At 35.6% G+C, this 9,748-nt stretch overlaps 1 long non-coding RNA gene across 2 annotated transcripts in view; it reads right to left on the minus strand.

The window, feature by feature from the left end:
* LOC131381633 (uncharacterized) overlaps window positions 1-9,748 on the minus strand; it is a 44,357-nt gene that overhangs the window by 17,671 nt on the left and 16,938 nt on the right. For both annotated transcript variants that reach the window (XR_009210513.1, XR_009210511.1), the window contains exon 2: window positions 9,059-9,217. This is a non-coding gene — a long non-coding RNA (uncharacterized LOC131381633). The remainder of the gene's footprint in view (window positions 1-9,058; window positions 9,218-9,748) is intronic.

Consider the following 9,748-nt stretch of genomic DNA (forward strand, 5'->3'; position numbering starts at 1 on the left):
GACTTTGATCCCTGTGGCAGCTTAGGTGATTAGGCTTTGTGATGTTTAACGTCTGTACTCTAAATATGCAAAAAAATAAGCTTAATGATTACAACAAAGGTATGCAAATCAGAAATAGTCATCCCTCCTTTCGTTTGGTACTATCGCCTCAGTGCCAAAAATTTTCAAAGTATTTTATGCGCATAGACTGTGTGACCATTGAGTTAGCTGTTCCATCAGTATAGGAAAAGAAGAAAAATGATACACGCCAGAACAATCCTGAAAATCCTTACATATCAGTGTTTCTCACCAGGAATATGTTGTCCCCTCCTCCTCACCGGCCCACAAGAGTGATCTGGCAAAGTCTCAAAACAATTTTGTTCACCACAACTGAGGGAGAATACTACGGGCATCTAGTAAGTAGAGACCAAAAATGCTACTAACCACCTATAATGCACAAGAAAGCTCGGTGCAACAAGAGCCATCTGCCCGTGTTGTCAATAGTACCATCATTGCGTGCCTCGTGCTACATACAAACAGAAAATATAAAGTCAAATAAGTACTATCAGAGAAGAAATAAGGGCACTGTAGAACAAAGCTTGAATATATATTGACAATGGAATGCTGACATTTAAAAAATAATTTAAAAGTCAGGAAACAACAGGTGCTGGAGAGGATGTGGAGAAATAGGAACACTTTTACACTGTTGGTGGGACTGTAAACTAGTTCAACCATTGTGAAAGTCAGTGTGGCGATTCCTCAGGAACCTAGAACTAGAAATACCATTTGACCCAGCCATCCCATTACTGGGTATATACCCAAAGGACTATAAATCATGCTGCTATAAAGACACATGCACACGTATGTTTATTGCGGCACTATTCACAATAGCAAAGACTTGGAACCAACCCAAATGTCCAACAACGATAGACTGGATTAAGAAAATGTGGCACGTATACACCATGGAATACTATGCAGCCATAAAAAATGATGAGTTCGTGTCCTTTGTAGGGACATGGATGAAACTGGAAAACATCATTCTCAGTAAACTATCGCAAGGACAAAAAACCAAACACTGCATGTTCTCACTCATAGGTGGGAATTGAACAATGAGAACTCATGGACACAGGAAGGGGAACATCACACTCCGGGGAATGTTGTGGGGTGGGGGGAGGGGGGAGGGACAGCATTAGGAGATATACCTAATGCTAAATGACAAGTTAATGGATGCAGCAAAACAACATGGCACATGGATACATATGTAAGAAACCTGCACATTGTGCACATGTACCCTAAAACCTAAAGTATAATAATAAAAAAAAGCGATTCTAACTGATATAACTAGCATATAAATTTTGAAAGCTTTCTTGACGAATTGTATTTTAATAAAATATATTATTGTATAAATACTTTCCTGAAAGCCTGTGAATGGAAAATATATTTTAAAGAATAATAACTTCAGAAAACAGCAATTTCAACTTTAAAATTTTTCCATTACCAGTATTTTATAATAGTGGCTATGTTGGCTAAACTAAGTATCTACAAGTAAAATTTTTACTTTTATTTTTTCTGTGAACATTACTATAGTATGATTCTCACATGCTGGCTTAAATTTTACTTGCCATAATCTGAAACATGCCTTTTATCAAAATAAAGTCATGAAATATTAAAATCAGAAATTAATATTGAAATCAGCAAACATCTGTTGATTGCTTAATATGGTACTAAATTAGGCTTTCTTGAGACCAAAAACTATAACGTATGTATATTATTTGTCATGAGATAATGTAAAATGAAGCTTCATATGAACAAAGAAAGCAAAAACAACATGCCAAACCCTGCACAAAAAGACTTACCATAAGACAAACTACTATAACATGCCCCTCTTGGACAACACATTTTTCTGATGAACTACAGTCTCTTTTGGTAAAATGAATATCAACTTTGGCTGAAGATGTTCCTGCTGGTCTTTGGCTCTTGAGCACTGACATTATTAGTGATGATTTTATTTTTTTAATTTTTATTTATTTTATTTTATTTTTTAGAGATGGGGTCTCACTCTGTCACCCAGACTGAAGTACAGTGGCAGAATCATACCTCACTGCAGCCTCCAACTCTTGGGTCCAAGCTATCCTCCCACCTCAGCCTCCCGAGTAGCTAGGATGACACCTAGTGTGCACACCACCGCACCTGTTTTTTGTTTGTTTGTTTGTTTTGTTTTGTTTTGTTTTTTTTAAGAGACAGAGGGATATGTGTCTCCTTATATGACTCAGGCTGGTCTCAAACACCTAGCCTCAAGCAATGCCCCTGCTTTGGCTTCCCATAACGCTAGGATAGCAAGCATGAATCACCACTCCTGGTCCCCAGTATTGCTTTTGTATTGATTAATTCATGTCACATTTTTATAACATTTAACATTTGCAGCAATATGAATTCAAATGAATAAACTAAGTTGCAAACATCATGGTAAACTATAGTTCCATCCAACTGTATCAAAGATGTCTAATCCTTTAATATGTCAACCCTGCCCACACCTATGGCCAACCACCTCCTCATAGATTACCAAGGAAAAGAAATCAGAGGTAAATGTTATGTAATATATGCATATAACAGACTAACATGGCTGAACTAGATAATTGATTTTAGAGACATTGGTGAGGTAAATCTGTAATGACCAATTGAATCTGGTTTCATCCCTTGTCAACTGTATTTTATTCACAATTTTGAGAATAGGTGAGGCATAGTATAATTTGATTGTGAACATAAATCTGGTGCCTGTGAATAGGAAAAAAAGACTGGATAAATATTAGGAGGGATATGGAGAGGTGAAAAAGAATGAAGAATATTAAATAGTTCCCATCTGCACTGCACAATTTCTCAGTACATTATTTTAATTAATTCCATACAGCACCATAATTGTATATTTTTGTACACTTTCAGTCGTTTGTCAAAAGTACTTTATGGTGTTTTTATTTTTTTAACAGTTTGTCTACAATGCCTACTTTATTTCAGAAATCAGGCACTTAATGCAAATTCATTGAAGATTGAACCAATTATTTTTCTTCACAGACATAATTTTACTTTTTTTAAATTTTTTTTTTTGAGACGGAGTCTCGCTCTGTCGCCCACGCTGGAGTGCAGTGGCGCAATCTCGGCTCACTGCAAGCTCCGCCTCCCGGGTTCACGCCATTCTCCTGCCTCCGCCTCTCCGAGTAGCTGGGACTACAGGCGCCAGCCACCACGCCCGGCTAATTTTTTGTATTTTTAGTAGAGACGGGGTTTCACCGTGGTCTCGATCTCCTGACCTCGTGATCCGCCCACCTCGGCCTCCCAAAGTGCTGGGATTACAAGCGTGAGCCACCGCGCCCGGCCTTTAAATTTTTTTATATGGTTTTTGATGGATAGGAGACTGTTGTAATTTAAATGAAATGGAAATTGTTTTAGGTCAAATGTATAATTGTGCTAAATCTTTCCATGTTTGATAAGCCATTCGCAATAAATTTGTACACTATTTGGCCAGTATTCCTAGACACTTTATCATCTCCTTTTTCTAGTAAAGCATTTGAATCCTGGGATCCAGCAAAAGATAACACTTATAATTTAATATGTCAATAAAAGATACATAATTCAATTTAAAAAGGCTACTGTAACCAGTTTGACTATAACATATTATAGCTATTATTGAAATAGATGAAAGATAGTAGATTAAATACTTTATGGTAATTTTATGGTACTGAGATTTGTTTTCTTGTCACAGCTGAACTGAGATTTCTTATCACATAGCTATAAAAGAGATTTCTAGATTTACATATCTAATATTTGCATTATAAAAATAAAGCACCACAATTATTTGCGTATCAAGGGTATCCATAACAAATATGCAATAACATGAACATACCCAAATGATTGACACACTTTTCCACTTTGCATCCTGATATTGTTTTACTTCTGTCATAGACATGATACATGGTTGAACTCTGAAGGCATGGTAAGGGAAAATGGAAGAAAAAAAAAACAAATATAACAAAGACCTCATATTATCACTTATTTGGGCTTACTAATCATCAATTTCCTGCATTAAGACTATTTTAAAAAAATCTATGAGAATAAGTACATTTCCACGAAAATGTGGTAAACAACAAAAATATACCATGATCAATTATCAAACAATAAGGAGTTACTGAAGAATTATAATGTCTGCTTCAATATAGCGGAAACATTACCATTAAAACTTTTTTGTATAGTAATTAGCAAAAAATAAACTTCCAGGTGGGAAAATTATGCTTGCATAAAAGAAAGTTAATGCATTTTATCCATCTAGTAGCATTTATCATTGACCCTGTTTTTTAAAAATTGCAATACTTGAAGCATTTTAATAGCATTCACTTGCTTTTGGCATTTTGAAAATATTTATATCACTCATATTGTCCAGAATCTTTCCAGAATCATTTTCTACCTTTTTCCATCGTATTCTGTGCCTGAGGAGGCTGAACTTCATGGACTGAGTCAATAGGCTCTCTGACCCTTGAACTTCTCACTGGATTTAGGCCATCTGAAGAGAAAATTAGGGGGCAGGGTGACAGTAAGGGTGAAATACATTCCTGGCTCATTTTTTGTCTGGTTGCAGATTAGCTATGGCTAATTCTCAACTGAAGTCATAGTTCCTGTCAGGTGGCCATCTGAGACTACAGCACTCCCTTCAGGTTGTGGGAATCTCTCCATCTTCCTCACTCCTTGAAGATGAGAGGTGATGATACTCTTCAACCCGTTAGGCCTAGCGTGGAGGGTTCATCATTCCTTGTTGGTTTTCCTTCACCATGCTCATACCTTTATAAATATCATTTTATTCAATGCCCTTTAATTACTACATTTGAGGATGGCAACTGCTTCTGCCTAGAACTTGAACCGTTACATTTTTCTTGAATTTAGTATAGTATTTTTATATTGGACAATATCATAATTCAAATACCCAACATTATCAGAAAAGTAAAAATGTTGGATTTTTAGTATACTGACTGATAAGCACATGAGTAAGTGACCTTCAGTAAATACTCATTACACATTTGCCTGCCAACATGGGGTATAGTTACTCAAAGTTAACTTTTTTGATGAGTAGAGTCATTATCAATTAAAATAGTTTATTAACACTTATAGTTTAAACTTTAGGTACAAATATAGATGACATGGATCAACAGAAGTTAGATGTTAAAATGGACAGTGCAAAATTGTCTTCTAGGAAAGCTTATCATTTGTACTACCACTAACATCATAAGAAAATAAATATTTCTGAGCAGTAACAGTATGGATTTTGTATATGTATTTTTTTAATTTTGTCAGTCAATTAACAAAAAGTAGCATCTTAGTATTGTTTTAATTAGTATTTTGGTTGCTAATGAAGTTGGATTTATTTTTATGTGCATATTGACAATGTGCATTATTTTTTAGTGAAATGTCTCCTCACAGTTTTATTCATTTATGTTGGAGTAATTAAGTTTTAGAAGGCTCTGATGTCCAAGATTTTATTGAAGGCAATATAAATTATATAAAATATAAATTATGATGTTTCCATTGATGTGAGGTAGACGTGGAGGACATTCTTGAGTGAAGATGATGAGTTTTGTTTTGGACAAATGATACATTTGTGGGTACCCATGGATGTCATTTATATGACATGGGTAGACGGATGGGTAGTTGATTTTACAGTATAGTAGAGCTTGGTAAAGAGTTGTACTGTAAATATAAATTTGTGAAAGTTCAGAGTACATAAAATTTAAATAATCTAAATGATTAGTGTGTAAAGTGATTTTCGAAAATTACAATATTGTAGAGAATACCAATTTAATGGCTTTGGAAAGAAGTTCATGTGGAAGAGGCAGAAGGTGCAGAGAAGGAATAGAAAAATTAGAAGCATGTAATATCATAGAAAGTAAGAGAAAATGTTATCACATATTGGGAAAGGTCAAATAAAATGGAAACAAAAAATTACAATTTTTTAATTAACAAAAATATTTCCTTAGTGACTGTGTTGAGAGACATTTTAGTGTTATGGCAGAACTAGCAACATTAGAACATAAAGAACGAATGAAAGTTAAGTGACTGAAAATGAGGGTGTAAAAAATGTCATGAAAGGACTTTTATTGTGAAAGAAAATTCAGACAGTTTTATTTGCAGGAAGTTGTGGAACTGAGGGAATTCAGGTAAGTGTTTCCAAAAAATTAAACTGTAAAAAGAATTGAGCATATTTTAATTCATTAAGAATTAAATAAGACTTAATTAAGACTTAATTATTAATAAAGAAACCAGATGTGTCAGAAAACTACAAGCAACAATAGACAAGGGGTGACTGATAGAGTTATGTAACAGAGAGAACAGGAGGGTATAAGATCCAGGGCATAAATAGAAAACTAAACTTGGTAGCATAAATGACTTGCAAATCATTGGTAAAGATGCAATTACTTGTATCAGTGCAAAAGAATTAAGATAAGTGAATAATATTAGCTTGATGGTAAGTAAATTCTCTGGCAAATATAAATTAATTTTCCTGAACATGAGGGGAAAATGAGGTGGGTGATAAGACTGAAGATTCCAGTATTGTAGGAAAGTTTAAAGTTATTTCTGAGGACAAGCAGCAGACTGCGAGAAAACATTTGCAAAGCACTTATCTGGTAAAAGATTTGTATCCAGAAAATGCACCCAAAGAATGTCATGACTGAATAAGAAGACAAACAACCCAATTTAAAAATTGACAAAAATAGGCCCAGCGCAGTGGCTTATGCCTGTAATTCCAGCACTTTGGGAGGCCAAGAAGGGTGGATAATCTGAGGTCAGGAGTTCGAGACCAGCCTCGTTTTTATTTTCAGTAGAAACCCCATCTCTACTAGAAATAAGAAAGCTGGGTGTGGTAGTGTGTGCCTGTAATCTCAGCTACTCAGGAGGCTGAGGCATGAGAATTGGTTGAACCCAGGAGGCAGAGGCTGCAGTGAGCAGAGATTGTGCCACTACACTCCATCCAGCCTGGGCAACAGAGCGAGATTTCTAAAAAAAAAAAAAAAAATTGACAAAAATGTAAATAGAGAAAAATATATACAAATGTCTAATAAGCACATAAAATAATATTTAACAGCATTAGTCATTAGGTAAATGCAAATAAAAATAAGAAAATAACATTTCATGCCTTCTAAAATAGCTATAATTTTAAAAACAGACAGTAACAAGTAAGGGCAAGGACGTAAAGAAACAAAAATTCTCATACATTGCTGTAGAATTAGAAAATGGAGCAACAATATTGAAAACAATTTATCAGGTTCTCAAAAAGTTAAAACTATCATATGACTCAGCCATTCCACTCCTTAGGTATATACACAAGGAAAATGAAAACATATGTCCACAAAAAGACACGCACAGTAAAATTCATAATATCATGATTCGTTATAGCAAAAACCTGGAAACCACCTAAAAGTTTATCAACTGTTGAATAGATAGATACAATGCAGTATATATCCATAAATTGGAATACTATTTAACAATATAAAGGGATAAACTGATGCATGTTGTTATTATTTAAGAATATAGAGGGATAAACTGATGCATGCTGTTACATATAAACCTCAAAAACCAGAAGCCAGACTCAATAGACTATGTATTGCATAATTCCTCATATAAGAAATGTTTATAAAGCAAATGTATAGACAGAAAGTAAATTAGTTATCACCTAAAGGTGGAAACAGTAATTTACTGTAAATAGGCAGGAGGGATTTTATTGGAGGGATAAAAATATTCTAAAACTGACCTATGGTGATGGTGAACCACTTTGTGAAGTTTGGATTTACATAAAGAAATGAAGAGTGCCAGTAGAAATAAATGAAGGTAAAAGAAAATATTTTCTTTTTCTTACTTAAATTGTGCTAAAATCTAACTTTATAGTAATAGTATTAACAACATATTGAGTATATATAGAACATAGACAAGTGCAATGAATGAGGGCAATGTCTCAAGGGTTGGGAGGGAGACACTAAGAATATTTGATTACCAATTACCTTCACTACATGAAGTATTATAGTGTTATATGAAGGTGGACTTAGATTAAAAATATAATCTGGAGGCCGGGCGCGGTGGCTCACGCTTGTAATCCCAGCACTTTGGGAGGCCGAGGCGGGTGGATCACGAGGTCAGGAGATCGAGACCACGGTGAAACCCCGTCTCTACTAAAAATACAAAAAATTAGCCGGGCGTGGTGGCGGGCGCCTGTAGTCCCAGCTACTCCGAGAGGCTGAGGCAGGAGAATGGTGTGAACCCAGGAGGCGGAGCTTGCAGTGAGCCGAGATTGAGCCACTGCACTCCAGCCTGGGTGAAGAAGCGAGACTCCGTCTCAAAAAAAAAAAAAAAAATTAAAAAATTAGCCAGTTGTGGTGGTAGGTGCTTGTAGTCCTAGCTACTGCAGGGGGCTAAGGCAGGAGGATCACTTGAGCCCAGGGGATTGAGTCTGTAGTAAGCCATAATCATGCCACTGCACTGCAGTCTGGGTGACAGAGCGATACTCTGTTTCTAGAAAAAAATAAGATAAAATAAAATAAACAAAAAAGAGGCTCTAAGAAATTAATATCCCTCCTTATTAGCAAGGCAATGAAAGTTGAGATAATTAAGAAAAATTCCCAAAAGCTGGCACATTTGGACAAACAGACATTTGGGACCCCCAACTGAACTCCTAGATGGCCACCTTACATGATTACAAAAATCTGTGCTCTTCAAGGTGTTAGAGATGAGAAAATAAACTTGCTCGTTAGAAAGCCAAACTTCTTAAGAAATAAAACAAGACCAAAGGAGAACCTTATGAGTCTTTTCCTTCTCATGACAAACCATACGAAGATACAGAAACGAGGAAAACAAAGACCATCCTAGGAAAATAACAGATCAATAACCAAGTAAGTATGTACAACAAGTCTACAAGAGTCACAAATTCAAGTAACTATTTTTTATAGTTTTTTTTTCTTGTTAATATGAACCTGGAAAGGGAGGGACAAGGAAAAAAATTTACTTTCCTCTCCACCAGGTACCACAGAGGGAGAAGCTGAAACCTTACCTTTTCCTGTGGACTTTAGCCAGTTCTCTTTCAGGATTCCCTCTATAGGTCCCAGAACAAGTGGATTATCTCTGTTTTTCCAGGCTGGATTGACGAATTGTAGGGGAGAAATCATAATTTCTTTTCTTTTTCTTTTAAAGTTCTTAGTTGAGATATCTCCTAAAAACAAAAAATCAAATTAACAGAAAAGTAAAAACAACCAGAAGTTTATTAAAACATGCTGTACCCATCACGCAGGAGAGGCCTCAGTTTAAAAGTATTTCTCTCTCAAGATAGTGGTTTGAGGGCCTTGCTTAAATAGTACTTTAACAAAGAGCCATAAATCCTGTCTAGTGATAAGACAGAGGAGAGAGCAGTTCCAGTCTTTTAAAAGGCAGGAACATGTGAAAAGGTTGTAAAATCTGTTCCCAGATTCTTCTGGTGCTTGCTAGTGCCTTCTCTGGGCCCATAAGCAAGTGTCGTCTCCAGTAAGGAGTGATCAATGTCCTGCCACCAGGCAAATAGAGGCTGAGGCAGAGCATTCTCCTGTGTTTTTAGTGACTTTAACTTAACAATTCTCAATATTTCAAGGAGAAATATTTTGGTTTCTTTCATCTGTGATACACTTTGGACATCTGTCTTTACTCAAATCTCATGTTGAATTGTAATCCCCAATGCTGGAGATGGGGCCTGGTTGTAAACATTTTGGTC

The sequence above is a fragment of the Hylobates moloch genome, unplaced genomic scaffold (genome assembly GCF_009828535.3).
Source record: "Hylobates moloch isolate HMO894 unplaced genomic scaffold, HMol_V3 SCAFFOLD_2, whole genome shotgun sequence".
In the NCBI taxonomy this organism is placed as follows: Eukaryota; Metazoa; Chordata; class Mammalia; order Primates; family Hylobatidae; genus Hylobates; species Hylobates moloch.